This window comes from Somniosus microcephalus, chromosome 30 (genome assembly GCF_052327205.1).
Source record: "Somniosus microcephalus isolate GS21.2 chromosome 30, FLI_Smic_1.0, whole genome shotgun sequence".
NCBI lineage: Eukaryota > Metazoa > Chordata > Chondrichthyes > Squaliformes > Somniosidae > Somniosus > Somniosus microcephalus.
This window is the reverse complement of record NC_141016.1, coordinates 17,942,726-17,960,334: the sequence shown is the minus strand read 5'-3', so window position 1 is coordinate 17,960,334 and position 17,609 is coordinate 17,942,726. Positions and strand designations below refer to the sequence as shown.

Sequence of the window (17,609 nt, the reverse complement as noted above, 5' to 3'; positions counted from 1 at the left end):
TCACGCTAGCATATGGCGGGTCCCAGCCGCCACTCACAGTCTGTGGCCTATCAACCTTAAAAATCAGCCCGCCCTCTTTATTCGCTAATCTCGCTCCGAACTGTAGGCCCATAGCGACCAAAAGTAGACGGTACAGTCTGGAAGACAGACACTTTATCAAGGCGGAAGTGGACAGACTCCTGCGGGAAGGCATTATTGAATGCAGTACCAGTCCGTGGCGTGCCCAAGTAGTCATAGTTAAAAATAGCGAAAAGAAACGGATGGTAATTGACTACAGCCAGACTGTTAATATTTATACCCAGCTGGACGCCTACCCTTTACCCCGCATATCAGAAATGGTCAACCAGATTGCGCAATACCGAGTCTTCTCGACTATCGACCTCAAATCCGCGTATCACCAGCTCCCCATTAGAACGGAGGACCGCCCATACGCCGCCTTCGAGGCGAACGGGCGCCTCTACCATTTTCTCAGAGTGTCCTTCAGGGTAACAAATGGGGTCTCGGTCTTCCAACGTGAGATGGACCGCATGGTTGACGAGAATAAACTACAAGCTACCTACCCCTATCTGGACAATGTCACTATCTGCGGGCACAACCAGCAAGACCACGATCTAAATCTTGCGAGATTTTTAAAAACTGCCCTAAAGCTGAATCTAACCTACAACGAAGACAAATGTGTCTTCAACACAACCCGTCTCTGTATCCTCGGCGGTGTGGTGGAAGATGGGGTAATTGGACCGGACCCTGACCGATTACGCCCCCTAAAGGAACTGCCCCTGCCACACAATCCCAAAGCTTTAAAAAGGTGCCTGGGATTTTTTTCGTATTATGCCCAATGGGTGCCCAATTACTCTGATAAGGCCCGACCCCTCATTAAATCGACGTCCTTCCCACTATCAGCTGAAGCTCGGGAGGCTTTCACCAGTATTAAACAGGACATTGAAAGGGCTGCAGTGCGTGCAGTGGACGAATGCATTCCCTTTCAAGTCGAAAGCGATGCGTCAGACTTTGCCTTAGCTGCGACCCTCAATCAGGCTGGGAGACCTGTGGCCTTCTTCTCCCGAACCCTTCAGGGACCTGAAATCAGGCACTCTTCTGTCGAGAAGAAGGCACAGGCTATAGTGGAGGCAGTGCGGCACTGGAGACACTACCTAGCCGGCAAACGTTTCACCCTGCTCACCGACCAGCGGTCGGTGGCTTTCATGTTTAATTAACAAACAAAGGGGGAAAATCAAGAATGACAAAATACTCAGGTGGAGGATCGAATTATCCACGTTCGACTATGATATTATGTACAGGCCGGGAGCCCTTAATGAACCCCCAGACGTCCTATCGCGGGGAATGTGTGCCAGCATTCATACGGACAAATTACAGGGTCGCCACAACGACCTCTGTCACCCAGGGGTCACCCGACTATACCATTTTATAAAGTCCCGCAATCTGCCCCACTCCATCGAGGAGGTCAGGGCAATGACCAGAGCCTGCCGCATCTGTGCGGAATGCAAGCCTCATTTCTACAGGCCTGACCGTGCACACCTTATCAAAGCCACACGGCCATTCGAGCGCCTAAGTCTGGACTTCAAGGGACCCCTTCCCTCTGCCGACCGTAACGTATACTTCCTCAATATCATCGATGAATATTCCCGCTTCCCCTTCGCCATTCCCTGCCCAGACATGACCAGTGCCACGGTCATCAAGTGTCTCTGTAATCTATTCTGCATGTTTGGCATGCCGAACTACATACACAGCGATAGGGGGACGTCATTTATGAGTGACGAGCTGCGCCAGTTCTTGCTCTCGAAGGGGATAGCCACTAGCAGAACCACTAGCTACAACCCCCGGGGTAATGGGCAAGTGGAAAGGGAGAATGCTACTGTTTGGAAGGCTGTCACGTTAGCCTTAAAGTCAAAAGGCCTTCCGACCTCCCACTGGCAGGAAGTACTCCCAGACGTGCTCCACTCCATAAGGTCTCTGTTATGTACTGCCACTAACACTACCCCTCACGAAAAGATGTTCGTTTTCCCCCGGAAATCCACCTCGGGCATATCTCTACCCGCGTGGCTGACGTCTCCGGGGACAGTACTATTGCGGAAGCACGTGAGAGGCCATAAAACGGACCCCCTTGTGGAAAAGGTACAGCTCCTCCATGCAAACCCTCAGTACGCCTATATCGAATACTCTGACGGGCGAGAGGACACTGTTTCCATAAAAGACCTCGCTCCCTCGGGGAGCGGAGAGAACGATGGGAGACTACCCGATGAAGACCTACACTACAAAGAGACAGGACGCCCAGAGGTATCAATACCCAACTTTAACCTGGAGGACACTGCAGATAACCTGGAAGACACTGCGGAGGCCCGGACAGCGGAGGAACCAGAATCCACTCCCCTAGAGGCACCCTAACCGGCTTTGCGCCGATCACTGAGAACTGCAAAACCTCCTGACAGACTCACTTATACCAACTTTTAAGAAAAATCACCCCGATGGACGAAATCTATAGAAGGGGTGAATGTAATGAAATCTGTTTGTCTTGATCCTGTATTCGTTTTGCACTCATGTATATTACCCTCCCCCACTGTGTATAGTTTCACTTCCTCTTTCCCGACTAACCTGGGAGGTTCCAGGCCTTGGCTCTTGGCTCCGCCCCTGACTTCTCTTACATAAAGATCCCAGGATCTGTATGACTCATTCCTGTGAACCAGTCGGCGTGTTGAGATGTTAGCTCTGATCTTAGTGATTAAAAGCCAACTTGTTTAAGTCTATAACTTCTAGTTTTGTGGTTATTGAAGGCCCATCAAGGACACAACCAGTGCTACTCTAGTTGAGATCAACACATACCAGGGCCTGAACATAGGACCTTTAAGGCCAGTATGGCTCAGTGCAGGGTATGTGTAGGGAGGATGTTTCTCCTGGCTGGGGAGTCTAGAACCAGGGATCACAGTCTCAGAATAAGGGGTCGGCCATTTAGGACTGAGAGGGGGAGAAATTTCTTCACACAGAGGGTGGTGAATCTTTGGAGTTCTCTACCAGAGAGGGCTGTGGAGGCTCAGTCGTTGAGTATATTCAAGACAGAGGTCGATAGATTTTTGAATATTAAGGGAATCAAGGGATATGGGGATAGTGCAGGAAAGTGGAGATGAGGTCGAAGATCAGACATGATCTTATCGAATGGCGGAGCAGGCTCGAGGGGCCAAATGGCCTACTCCAGCTCCTATTTCTTATGTTCTTATGTACCATAGCGGACGGAGAGCTTTACCTCTGCTTGTTTCCGCTGGTTGAGGCTGTGCACCTACACAGCATCCTTCACCCGCCCATTATTGAGCACTGTCACACGTTTATCGCCACGTACACCAAGTAATGGTCATGCTGTGCAAAGTGTTAGCGGCAGCTTCACCAGTTGGCCCACTGCCTGCCCTCACCGAGACATCCTTTGAACGAATGCCTAACTGGGGGGGAACTGCTTCTGCAGCAGGAGTCAGGCACCAGTGGAAAAGGTGCTCAGCCAGCGCGTCTGCCTCTGGACTTGGCACCAACAAAAAAATCCACCCGACAGAATTGTTTTCCAACCCGGGAAAGTAACTCTTTGCAAAGATGTCTCCTTCATCAGATCAAAACAAAACTTAAGTAACTTTCACAACACCAGCGACCCTCAAGCCCATGGGCGCTCTATGCTGGCGTTAGACGTTAAGAAAAAGACATGACTTGCATTTCTATAGCGCCTTTCACGACTTCAGTGCTTTACAGCCAATTAAGTACTTTTGAAGTGTGGTCACTGTTGTAATGTGGGAAACACAGCAGTCAATTTGCACATAGCAAGCTCCCACAAACAGCAATGTGATAATGACCAGGTCATCTGTTTTTTTGTGTGATGTTGATTGAGGGATAAATATTGGCCAGGACACCGGGGAAAACTCCCCCTGCTCCTCTTCGATATAGTGCCATGGGATCTTTTAGGCCCACCTAAGACAGCAGACGGGGCCTCGGTTTAACGTCTCATCCGAAAGACGGGTACGGTAGCATAGTGGTTATGTTACTGGACTAGTAATCCAGAGGTCCTGGACTAATGATCCGGAGACAGAGTTCAAATCCCACCACAGGCAGCGGCGGAATTTAAATTCAGTTAATTAAATAAATCTGGAATTAAAAAGCTAGTATTAGTAATGGTGACCATAAAACTACTGCTTTGTCATAAAAACCCATCTGGTTCACTAATGTCCTTTATGGAAGGAAATCTGCTGTCCTTACTCGGTCTGGCCGATATGTGACTCCAGACCCACAGCAATTTGGTTGACTCTTAACTGCTCTCTGCGGTTCCAGGTGATGGCTCACCACCACCTTCTCAAGGGCAATTGGGCATGGGCAATAAATGCCGGCCTTGCCAGCGACACCCACATCCCATGAACGAATTACAAAAAAAGACGACACCTCCGACAGTGCTGCACCAGGAGTGCCAGCCCGGATTATGTGCTCGAGTCTCTGTCAACATTGTTGCTGCCTTTCCCCAACTGACCGCAGCGACAAAGAATCTCACATCACCCATGAGGTTGGCCAGCAGGACCCCTGTCGATCTACAGGAATCCCTGAGCTCCAGCAGAAACATACCAAATCAATGCTCGCTGGCCCAAGAATGGAAGTCCAGGTGGGGAAAAAGGACAATGGAGATACAATTCACGCAAGGGAAACAAAGCCAAGCATTCTAGAGCTCAAAGAACCAGAGAACCAGAGACTTAAGTTTCCATTTAACCCACCTCTGCATACCATGTGGCCTTGAAGCTCTGAGGGTTGAAACACGGACAATAGAGCCAGAGCCTTCAGGCCAGGGCGGCGACAGGAAAATGCCTGTAGGACCCAGCTACTCGTGAGTCAGGATGCTCCTTCTGATCATCTCCTGGATGACTACGCATCAACTGAGAAAAATGAGGGGACGATTTAGAGCCACTGGTCTCCAGAGGTAATCAAATAGTACGACATGTAAACCACATCAAAGGGGGAAGCATTGACATAAGGAGGGTATAGCTCCTGGATGACGCACAGGGATCATTCTCTATTTCACTCTGTGGTTGTAACAGAAGCATTATCTGAGGGAAACGAAGACAATCCGCCCAGCCGCTCTCCAGACCCGTGAACACCAGACTACAAATGAGAACGAAAGACTTGCATTTCTATAGCGCCTTTCACAGCCTCGGGTCGTCCCAAAGCGCTTTACAGCCACTGAAGTACATTTGAAGTGTCGCCACTGTTGTAATGTAGGAAACACGGCAGCCAATTTGCGCACAGCAAGCTCCCACAAACAGCAATGTGATAATGACCGGATCATCTGGTTTTTTTTCCCCAGTGATCTTGATTGAGGGATAAATATTGGCCAGGACACCGGGGAGAACTCCCCCTGCTCTTCTTCGGAATAGTGCCGCGGGATCTTTTCCATCCACCTGAGAAGGCTGATGTGGCCCCTCCGTCAGTGCTACTCCCTCAGTGCTGCACTGAAGTGTGCTAAATTCTCTGGAGTGGAAATGCTGACGAGATTGACATCACCGAGCCAAGGAGTAAGCGAGAGGGCAGCTTGTTTTTCTCGCTGATCTCGTTGGCTTTTCCAAGCTGACAACGCTCAACTGGCAGGAATGTCTCACTTACTTCATGGAGGAGCTGTTTCCAGTAGTGGAAGGATTGGCAAAAGAGTCAGAGGCGTGAGGAAAAACAAATTTATATATATATTTTTTTTTTCACAGCGAACTGGGAGGGCGGTGGGAACAGTTTCAATAGCAACTTTCAAAGGAGAATTGAATGAATACTTGAAGGGAAAATATTTGCAAGGCTGTGGAGAAAGAGCGGGGGAGTGGGACTAATTGGGTCGCTCGACCAAAGAGCCGGCACAGCCACGATGGGCCGAATGGCCTCTGTTAAGTATGTGTATTGTATTGAACAATTAACACAAAGACTTAAACGTATAACTCAAACAGGTCTTTACTGGTTGGAGGTAGGGACTGCACGTAGGTCTTTACTTCATGCCCACAGGCAGGAACTGAGGGGAGATCAGTACCCACAGTACTATTTATACCCCTATGGCCAGGAGTGGTACTGCGTATCACTACGCCCTACAAGTAGTGCAGTCCTGTCCATAGGTTCAAAGTAGCACACATATTACATACACAACATTCCTCCCTTCCTAGCTTTACAGTCATCTCCCCATTTAACATAACGTAATAACATGTATACATATATATAACTTCAGGTTTACATAACAGAATAACATAGATACATAGATAACTTCATGTCAAAACAGATCACAGATTCAGTCTCTGCGGAAAACAGTTCACAGATTCAATCTCTGTGGTGTAGTCGGTTCACGTTGCTGGAGTGACTCATTCAATAGTCCTTCCATGGATTTAACAGTTTGAACTTCCGAACTGAATTGGCTCCGTTCGGAGGGACCACGTGTGTGATCTGGTAGAGGTAATAATGGTTCAGATGGGTCATCTTCTGTTTCGACTTTTCCTTTTCTGCTTCTTGGAGACTCTCTGGGCTCCACTGTCAGCTGCCAGCTGCATGCGCAGTTCCTCCTTCTCTTCCTCCTTTTTCCATAGTAGAGCCACCTTCTCCTGATGTTCCGTAGACTTTCGGTGCTCCTCCATGATTTCTGTATGGTGGGAGTCGAAGTTACAAGTTGGGCAGGACAGGACATAGTAATATTCGGTGTCGTCCTGATCTAGGCCAGCGAGAGGGTCTTCTATTTCCTCCATACCCAGCTGGGCGTTAGCCAGCTTTTGTTCCAAGTCCAGACATCTTTCCTGAAGAGACTTCTTCATGCGTACCTCTTCATCCAGCTTTTTCTGGGCTTTCAGCAAGTCGTTTACTAATGACCTCATTTGAGATTTTACTACTTCAACTTCTTTTGGAGATTGATTGATCGGACTATTCAATCCCTCTACCGGAGCAGCTGTTTCAGCGGTCTGTTGTTCTACGTTGACGTGAGTCAGCGTACTTTTGGCATCCAAGGGCTGCTCTGTTGCAGTCATCTCAGTCTGTGTTGTCACCTCAGCTCTTCCAATAACCTTTGAGAGCTCCGAACCCCTTTCGTTTGAATATTGAAGTTCGTGTTCAAGTTTTTCCCATTTCAGAGTCCTGTCCTTCAGCATATGCAGGAGTTGGCTGACCGTTAACTCCTCTGACATCAGACGTTTTGTGTGCTCCTGCTCCATTTTCTCCATCAGCTGCTTCTGTTGTCTTTCCAGATTCTCCAACTCTATATCAAAGAACTCTTTCGTTGCATTCAACTCTTGCTCAAAACGGCAAAGCATTTGTTCTAATTGCTGTTGTAGTTTGAAATGGAGTTGAGTTCGAGCCCGGTGTCCCTCAGAAATGGGCACATCAGTAGACTTGCCAGACTCAGAATCCACAGTTAAACTATGTTGTTGTTGCTCAGTGGAATTCTGTGCTGAAACTTTGTCTTTTGCACCTGAGTTGGGCTTACCATCATCCGTTCCAGAGTCTGGGCCGACTATCTTCACCGAGTTCTCACTCGTTATTGTTTGTAGGAAATGCCAGTCCATATTCATTTTCCTAATCCACTCCCGTCCTAGTAGTGGAGAACCTCCTTCAGATATCACATATAAGTCCATTATTTGACTGTCTTCGCCCTTGTGGACCACTGCAACCTCTATTTTCCCGATGGGGTACACTCTTTGCCCCGTGTATGTTTTCAATATAATCCCCGTATCCTGTAGGGGAATATGTTGGAATAACTTTCCGTAATCTTTCTTATTTATGACCGTCAATGCCGATCCAGTGTCCAATTCCAGTTTTACTTGGACTCCTTCTATCTGAAGAGTGACCCAAATTGTCTGGAGGTCTGCACCCTTACCAGCGTTGAGTACTCTTAAGCTAGCCAGTTCATTACAGCTTAAGCTAGCCAGTTCATTACTGCTAGCGTCTGAATCGGACTCCTGTTCGGTCACCTTGTGTACCTTTGCGTATTTTCCTTGCGGTGACTTCTTGTTGCTGGTCTTCTTCCCTGACCTGCATACTCTAGCTATATGTCCAAGCCTACCACAAGTTCTACATTCTTGGTTTTTAAACCAACACTGGTTCTGATCATGCGTTGTCTTTCCACAACGATAACATTTGCCAGAACTCACACCCAATTTGTGTGCACTGAGCTCCGGTGACCGTAGCTGCATTACTGCCGTGCCTCTCGCTGCGGCTTCGTGTGCTGCTGCCATAGTGACCGCCTTCTCAAGCGTCAGCTCATTCTCCTCGAGCAGTCGCTTTTGTGTATCCTGTTTAAATAAACCACACACAAATTTGTCTCGTAGTGCATCTGTCAGTCCCGTTCCAAACTGGCAATATTTCGCTAATTTACGCAATTCCAGCAAATATTCAGCATTGCTTTCATGCTGTAGCTACCTTCTGTCGTAAAATTTAAATCGTTCCGCTAGCATCAGCGGCGTGGGGTTTAGATGATCTTTCAGGACAGTAACAATCTCATCGAACGTCTTATCCGCCGGTTCATCTGGTGATAACAGGTGTTTCAATTGCCCATATGTCTTCGCACCCATTAAATTTAATAATGTTAGAGCTTTATCTTGGTCACGAATTTTATTGGCCTTACAATAATTTTTTACTCTTTCAACATATATGGCCCAATCTTCGAGGTCACTATCAAAGGTGCTAATATTCCCGTGTTTAGGCATTGTAGATTTGCAATTTCTCAGATTTTATTTTGTTTACTTGTTATCAAAGATGGCGGCTTCCCGCTCTTGCCGTCGTCCTCCGCCCACAAAATGGCGGTTTTCCCGCGCTTGGCGGTCTTCACCCGTCCCCCGACGCCGTCTCCCTTCAGCCCCCGAGTGCGGCCCTTATCTTCGCCGCGATCGATAGCCCGCGCTGTGCACCGCGGCTCTCGCACCTTGAGCTTCTGCAGCCGCTGCGCCTTTCAGTCCGAGTGCGGCCCTTATCTTTGGTCCCGATCGCTGGCCCGCGCTGCGCCTCGCACTTGAAGCGGCTCCCGGCCTCTGGCTCACCCGCTCGCGCGGCTCTTGCTCGCTCCCTCCCGGGCTCTGGCTTACCCGCTCGCGCGTTTCACCGCGGCTCTTATCAGGGATTGCGATCGCCCTTATCTTCTCCAACTTCCCCAGCCCTGTCTTTGCAGCCAACGCTGCACGGCTTACCCCACCACCTAGGTTGAACAAGGAAACTGCAGAAAGACTTCTGTCAGTCGCTGGAAGCTGTCAGGATGGCTGCTGCACTCCAGTGCTCAGTCGCTGATGGAGGCTTCAGAGTCCTAAAGCCTGTCGCTTCTAGTGGGGTGGTGATGTTTGAAACCTCTCTTCAACTGCCGCAGGGTAAGAACCTGACTCGTCGCCAGTGTTAAGTATGTGTATTGTATTGAACAATTAACACAAAGACTTAAACGTATAACTCAAACAGGTCTTTACTGGTTGGAGGTAGGGACTATACGTAGGTCTTTACTTCATGCCCACAGGCGGGAACTGAGGGGAGATCAGTACCCACAGTACTATTTATACCCCTATGGCCAGGAGTGGTACTGCGTATCACTACGCCCTACAAGTAGTGCAGTCCTGTCCATAGGTTCAAAGTAGCACACATATTACATACACAACAGCCTCCTTCTGTGCTGTATCATTCTAGGATTCTATGTGAAATCTGACCAGAGAGGCAGATTTGACTTATTCCAAGTGTTCCAAACTTCTAGTGAAACTAGGCAAATCAAGCCATTTTGTTTTTAGCAATCCAGCTCCCATTAGCCACCGTTTCCAAGGAAACAACCGACGGAGCTTCATCCTGCACCTGACCTGGCAACACGCGATCAAGCCGATAAATGTTTTAACTTGGAAAAGCAACACATCCCTTGCAATAATAGAGGAGCAGAGAGACAGGTATCAGCAAAATAAAGCATCGATCCTGAGGAAGGATGTTCTTGCCATGGAACGGAGTGCAGCGAAGATTCACCAGGCTGATAACCTGGGATGGCAGGAATGACATACGAGGAGAGATTGGGTCGATTGGGCTTATACTCGCTGGAGTTTAGAAGAATGAGAGGGGATCTCATTGAAACTTATAAAATTCGAACAGGACTGGAAAGACTGGATGCAGGAAGGATGTTCCCGATGGTCGGGGAGTCCAGAACCAGGGGTCACAGTCCAAGGATAAGGGGTAAGCCATTTAGGACAGAGATGAGGAGGAATTTCTTCACCCAGAGAGTGGTGAACCTGTGGAATTCTCTACCACAGAAGGCAGTAGAGGCCAATTCATTAAATATATTCAAGAAGGAGTTAGATATATTTCCTAAGGCTAAAGGGATCAAGGGATATGGGGAGAAGGCAGGGACAGGGTACTGAATTTGGATGATCAGCCATGATCTCATTGAATGGCGGAGCAGGCTCGAGGGGCCGAATGGCCTACTGCTCCTATCTTCTATGTTTCTATGATCATCTTTGAAAAATGACACAACTGCTATTTCCCCAGGTGGCGACATCCATGCTCCAGATTGCCTGTTCGGCTGACCAAGTTTATACAGTCAGTACCCGGGATGCACAGCTGAGGAAGGTCCGTGCTTTGAATCCCAATCTAGGCTGAGCCAGCCCATTTAAGCCAGGGTCTTTCAATTGGCTTTTATCGTCCCTGGGTGAGTGAGCAGAAAGCCATTCCAGGATTCCCACCCAGACGCTTTACTGGGTATGGACATCAGGAGCAGGCAGGGTCGAACAGACGAACAATGACGGACAGGTAAAGAACCTCGGGTCCATCCAGCCTGTCACACACAATCGCGATACCTTGTGTATCACAATATATAAACTCTCCACCCCACTCGAAGCCACATGATCTCCTGGGAGAGGCGGAAAAAACAGATTAAAAAACCTAGGCCAATTGGGTGAAAAAAATCTGAGAAATTCCTCCCCGACCCATCTAGGCGATCGAAACTAGTTCAGGAGATCACTCGGGCCCCGAATGCCCTGGAGTACCCACCTCCTGTAAGAGGTGATCTCCGCCCCAGCCCGAAATAAATCCAGCTCTCGCTTGAAGAAATTAAACGAATCAACGTCCACCGCACGAGACGGAAGCCTGGATCACATGGATCAATCTTTTGCTTCGTCCAAGAACACACAGTTGGGGAAACTATCTCGATAGTCACATTCATTTTTCTTGGCTTGCTCCGATAGCTACTCAATAGCTAGTCCACCACACGAGCCCGCAGCCTGCTCCAGAGGTCTGCTATTCTCTGTGTAAAGAACCACCTCCTGACATCTAACCTAGATTTGGCCTTACACAACTTAAAATTGTGACCCCTGGTCCTCCCCAACCTAATCGGGCTTGGCTGTGATGCCCTCGTGGTCAGATAGCCTTCGGACACTCAAAATCAAGGCTGACCGATGAACAGCAAAGTAGTGGAGGGCGACAGGCACTGCAACAAGTAGTCAGGAGGAAAATTGGCAAAATGCAAAGAGAGGGCGCTGGAAAGGATGGAACAGATTCCTCCTCCCGCCACCCCCCCCCCACGAGCTCGGGCACAGCTTTCTGGCGCAGGAGTGAGGAGGGGCTGAAGGAAACAAGTGAAGGAGAGGACAGTTTCTCCAACAGCAGCTCCATTAATGGCCAAACCGTGTGCATGAAGCCTTCAAACAATTCAATTCAATTTTATTTGTCATATATGCAGCAGACGTGTGTACTGCACAATGAAATGTTGATTTTTACGAGTCCTCCCAACATTGGAATAAATATGGCATAACAATGATAAAATACTAATAGAAATACAGTAATAATAAATAAAACAACAGTAATAAATAATAATAAATTATTCGTTCATGAGTCTTATGGCCTGGGGGTAGAAGCTGTTTTGAAACCTGCTGGTACGAGACCGTATGCTTCGGTATCTCTTACCGGACGGGAGCAGGGCGAAGAGGTTGTGTCTGGGGTGGCTCGCGTCTTTAATGATTCTCAGGGCCTTCCCCCGGCACCTCTCGGGGTAGATATCCTGGTCAGCAGGTAGTTTAATTCCTAAGCAGGTAGTTTAATTCCTAAAACATGTTGCAGTGTGGAGTTACAGCCGGACAAGCTACAATCCCAGGCCATTTGCTTAGTTCAATAGCAGACAGGCTCATTCTGGATGCAGGGGATTAAGTATCTCGATGCACATTTGGCTAATAAACCAACACACAGGAGGGCGATCGGGCCGCAGGTTTGGTTAGCAAATGAACCGGAATTCAAGGCGCGCTCCATGGATTCCGAATCGGTGTTACGCAGCAACTGATTGGCGAGTCAGAGAAGATCCTTGAAAACACGGCAAAAAACAGGCTCTCCTGGCGGGCGTTCATCCGGTGAGTCACTGCTCCTCGGCAACCCAGAAAGTGCCAGCAATCGATCCCGGCCACTAGATCTCAGCCAGGGCTGGGGTGGTTTGGTAAGAATGACCTCGGCTCCCCCTGGGTGAGGGAGGGAAACACTGGGCCAGGCTCCAGACTGCTATCCAGCGCCCAGTGCTGCTCGTGTAGACCTCAGATGGGAACACCACGAGGCCCGGCTCCAGCCAAATAACTCTCTGTGGAAACCCCACATGGCTAATGGTCAGTTGGATGAGTGCATCTTCCCCCGTGGAACCATACCCCAAGCAAAGACTCAACATCCTCAGCAGAGTTAAGCAACGCCTCGATTTTAAAATTCTCATCCTTGTTTTCAAATCCCTCCGTGGCCTCGCCCCTCCCTATCTGTGTAACCTCCTCCGAGATCCCTGCGCCACCACCCCCCCCCCCCCGGCCAATGGTGGCCTCTTGAGCATCCCTGATTTAATCGCTCCACCATTGGCAGCCGTGCCTTCAGCTGCCTGGGCCTCAAGCTCTGGAATTCCCTGCCTAAAGCTCTCCGCCTCTCTAACTCTCTCTACTCCTTTAAGATGCTCCTTAAAACCTACCTCTTTGGCCAAGCTTTTGGTCATCTGCCCTAATATCTCATGATGTTGCTCAGTAAACGCTCCTGTGAAGCACCTTGGGACGTTTTACTACGTTAAAGGCACCATATAAATACAAGTTGTTGTTGTTGAGGGGCGGAAATGGCCACGAGAACACTGGAAAAAAGAACCCAACACTTCCTGACCGAGATGAAGAACGAAGAATGGACAATTGATTGAGTTGGGGGGCAGCGTGTTCCAGTGAAACTGTGCTCAGATCTAATGAGTCTCTGATCCAGTGAGTAATACTGTCCTCTGCGCTCAAGAGTCTGGCTCCAAATCCAGGAACAACATGCAGGCGATTTTCACGTAATTTAGAGCCAGTCTGATCAAAAGACTCCTTTGAAAAATCAACTGGCCCATAATCAACATCAAACATCTATTTGTGGAGATCCAGGAACATCATAGAACCATGGAATGGTTACAGCACGGAAGGAGGCCCTGCAAATTTCTTTCCTTCAGGCACTTATCCAATTCTCTTTTGAAAGCCACGATTGAGTCTGCCTCCACCACCCTTTCAGGCAGTGCATTACAGATCCTAACCACTCGCTGTGTAAAAGTTTTTTCTTACATGGCCTTAAATCTGTGTCCTCTGGTTCTCGACCCTTCTGCCAATGGGAACAGTTTCCCTCTATCTACTCTGTCCAGACCCCTCATGATTTTGAACACCTCGATCAAATCTCCTCTCAATCTTCTCTGCTCCAAGGAGAACAACCCCAGCTTCTCCAGTCTATCAATTGAACTGAAGTCCCTCATTCCTGGAATCATTCTCATAAATCTTTTCTGCACCCTCTCGAAGGCCTTCATATCCTTCCTAAAGTGTGGTGCCCGGAATTGGACACAGTACTCTAGTTGGGGCCAAACCAGTGTTTTATACAGGTTCATCATAATTTCCGCATTTGTGTACTCTATACCTCTATTTATGAAGCCCAGGATCCCATAAGTCTTTTTAACTGCTTTCTCAATCTGCCCTGCCACCTTCAACGATTTGTGCACACATACCCACAGGTCTCTCTTCGTGCACCCCGTTCAGGATTGTACCATTTAGTTTATATGTCCTTTCCTCATTCTTTCTACTAAAATGTATCCTTCACACTTTTCTGTGTTAAATTTCATCTGCCATGTGTCCGCCCATTTCACCAGCCTGTCTATCTTCCTGAAGTCGATCACTCTCCTCCTCACTGTTCACTATACTTCCAAGTTTTGTGTCATCTGCAAATTTTGAAATTGTGCCCTGTACACCCAAGTCATTAATTTACATCATCAAGAAAAGCAGTGGTCCTCGGACCGACCCCTGGGGAACACCACTGTATACCTTCCTCCAGTCCGAAAAACAACTGTTCACCACTACTCTCTGTTTCCTGTCACTTAGCCAATATCCATGCTACCGCTGTCCCTTTTATTCCATGGGCTTCAACTTTGCCGACAAGCCTGTTATGTGGCACTTTGTTGAATGTCTTTTGGAAATCCATGTACACAACGTCAACTGCCCTCATCAACCCTCTCTGTTACCTCATCAAAGAATTCAATCAAGTTGGTTAAACATGATTTGCCTTTACGAAGTCCGTGCTGGTTTTCCTTAATTAATCCACACCTTACCAAGTGACTGTTAATTTTGTCCCTGATTACTGTTTCTAAAAGCTTCCCCACTACCGAGGTCAAACTGACTGGCCTGTAGTTGCTGGGTTTATCTTTATACCCTTCTTTGAACAATGGTGTAACATTTGCAATTCTCCAGTCCTCTGGCACCAGCCCCGTATCTAAGGAGGATTGGAATATTATGGCCAGTACCTTCGCGATTCCCTCCCTCAATTCCCTCAGCATCCTAGGATGCATCCCATCCGCTCCTGGTGATTTATCTACTTTAAGTACAGCCAGCCTTTCTAATACCACCTCTATCAATTTTTATCCTATCAAGTATCCCCACTACCTCCTCCTTTACTATGTCTATGGCAGCATCCTCTTCCTTGCTGAAGACAGATGCAAAGTACTTGTTTAGTACCTCAGCCATACCCTCTGCCTCCATGCGTAGGTCTCTTTTTTGGTCACTAATCGGCCCCACCCCTCCTCTTACTATTTATATGCCTATAGAAGACTTTTGGATTACCTTTTAAGTTGGTTGCTATTCTATTCTCATACCCTCTCATTTTCTTTTTCACTTCTCCTCTGACCTTTCTGTATACAGCCTGATTCTCAGATGTATTTGCAACCTGACATCCGTCATATGCTCTCTTTTTCTGCTTCATCATATTCTCTGTCTCTTTCGTCATCCAGGGAGCCCTGACTTTAATTGCCCTGCCTTTCCCCCTAGTGCGAACGTACCTCAACTGTACCTGAACTATTTCCTCTTTAAAAGGAGGAGAGTAAAAGGAGACATGTTAATTCCAGAGCAAGAACTGAACCCGCTGTGAATTCACACATGTTGGGATACAGGTGGCACAGCCTGCCCTTTGAACTCCGGGACCTAGGTGGGTAATTGGTAACCAATCTTTCACTTCCGCCTGAGGGGGCAGACTATCCGAAAGACGGCAGCTCCGACAGTGCAGCACTCCCTCAGCACTGCACTGGAGTGTCAGCCCTGATTATGTGCTCAAGTTTCTGGGGTGGGACTTGAACCCACGACCTTCTGACTCAGTGTTTGAACCTACCTACTGCAACACTGCGGCTCCATTACACCACATGGTTTGGTCTTCAAACTTCTCGTTCAATCCTCGGAATTCCTTATGGACCTGCAATGTCAATAAGGGTTTGAATTAGATTTTGATGGGAAAACTCATCTCAGGAGAGGAGAGGAATCAAAACCAGAGAACGTGGCGTGTGGAACTGTTTTTATTTCAGATTTCCAGCATCCGCACTATTTAGCTTTTGGTTCTGGACTTGTCCCATTACCATCTCCTTTTGCCTTGCACCATCATCCCTTTTGTCATTTAATCTCTCCTGCCTCTCACCCCATCACGGGCCTTCCCTTTTTCCTCCTCTCCCTGCCTCTGTACTTGCTTAAAACCCGTTATATCTCTAACTTTTTGCAGTTCTGACGGTAGGTCATTGACCTAAAATGTCAACTCTGTTTCTCTCTCCACAGATACCACCTGACCTGCTAAGTGTTTCCAGCATTTTCTGGCTGGGGGGCAGATGGAGCAAAAGGAAAAGGACTTTCCCCATGTTCTTGTACTAAGACTCCAGAGACTCGAGTGCAAAAATCTAGGCTGACACGCCCAGTGCAGTGCTGAGGGAGTGCTGCACTGTCGGCGGTGCCGTCTTTCAGATGAGATGTTAAACCGAGGCCCTGTCTGCTCTCTCAGGTGGACGTAAAAGATCCCATGGCACTATTCCGAAGAGGAGCAGGGGGCATTCTCCCCGGTGTCCTGGCCAATATTTATCCCTCAATCAACATCACTAAAACAGATTATCTGGTCATTGTGACATTGCTGTTTGTGGGAGCTTGCTGTGCGCAAATTGGCTGCCGCGTTTCCCACATTACAACAGTGACCACACTTCAGAAGTACTTCATTGGCTGTAAAGCATCTTGGGACATCCTGAGGTCGTGCAAGGCGCTATAGAAATGCAAGCCTTTCTTTTTCTGCCCGAGCCTCACAGGCACCCATACCCAATTACCATCTGCTCAGTTTCTCATTCCTGGCACAGCTGGTTTTGATTTCCAAACAGTTCTCTCCTTGGAACGAGACCAAGCGAAGCCAGCACTACGTACCCACGACAGGGCCTCGGCCCCTTAAGCACTCAAGCCATCGGCACAAATAAAAGGGGCCTAAGTTCACCAAGTTGTGGGTTTGCAGATTAGATTGTAAACGGAGTCTGCAGCGATCTGCAGCTCGTACACAAGTCATTTGTGGCCTGTTTGGCCCCCTTTACAAATCATGAGGCAAATTTCAAACGAATTGCAACGGCTGCTACAAAATCCGATTACACCGTGTTTGCACTCCACTGACATGAGGCTTGCTCCAAATGATGTCAACTAACAGAATCATAGAATAGTCCAGCATACATGGAGGCTATTCAGCCCATCGAGTCTGCGCCGGCTCTTTCAAAGAGCGATCCAGTTAGTCTCACTCCCCCGCTCTTTCCCCATATCCCGGCAATTTTTTCTCCTTCAAGTATTTATCCAATTCCCTTTTGAAAGCCACTATTGAATCGGTTTCCACCGCCCTATCAGGCCGTACATAACAAACCTTAACCACTCGTTGCATAAAAAAGTTTTTCCTCGTGTCGCCTCCGATTCTTTTGCCTTTCACCTTAAATCTGTGCCCTCTGGTTATCGACACTTCAGACACTGGAAACAGTTTCTCTTTATTGACTCTATCTAAACCCTTCATGATTTTGAACACCTCTATCAAATCTTCTCTTAGCCTTCTCTGCTCGAAGCAGAACAACCCCAGCTTCTCCAGTCTATCTTCCGACAGCCCAGAATGATGAGACATTCCTCTTTCGTTTGCTCCCCTCGTCCCAATACAACATTGACCGGGAGCCTTACTTCCAAAATTTATAATAAAAACAGCCAATACTGGCAATCACGGACCCATCAGCATCTGAAGTGAGAAAAGACATAGGGACAGGTGTTGGCCATTCAGCCCCACGGGCCTGTTCCGCCATTTAACTAGATCATGGCTGATCTGTACCTCAACTCCAGTTACGT

At 48.1% G+C, this 17,609-nt stretch overlaps 1 protein-coding gene across 2 annotated transcripts in view; it reads right to left on the bottom strand.

Moving 5' to 3' along the window:
• LOC147097976 (fibroblast growth factor receptor 1-like) overlaps nt 1–17,609 on the bottom strand; it is a 268,534-nt gene that overhangs the window by 175,058 nt on the left and 75,867 nt on the right. For both annotated transcript variants that reach the window (XM_085971154.1, XM_085971157.1), the window contains exon 2: nt 15,607–15,687. The gene's annotated coding sequence lies outside the window, so the exon portion shown is untranslated. The remainder of the gene's footprint in view (nt 1–15,606; nt 15,688–17,609) is intronic.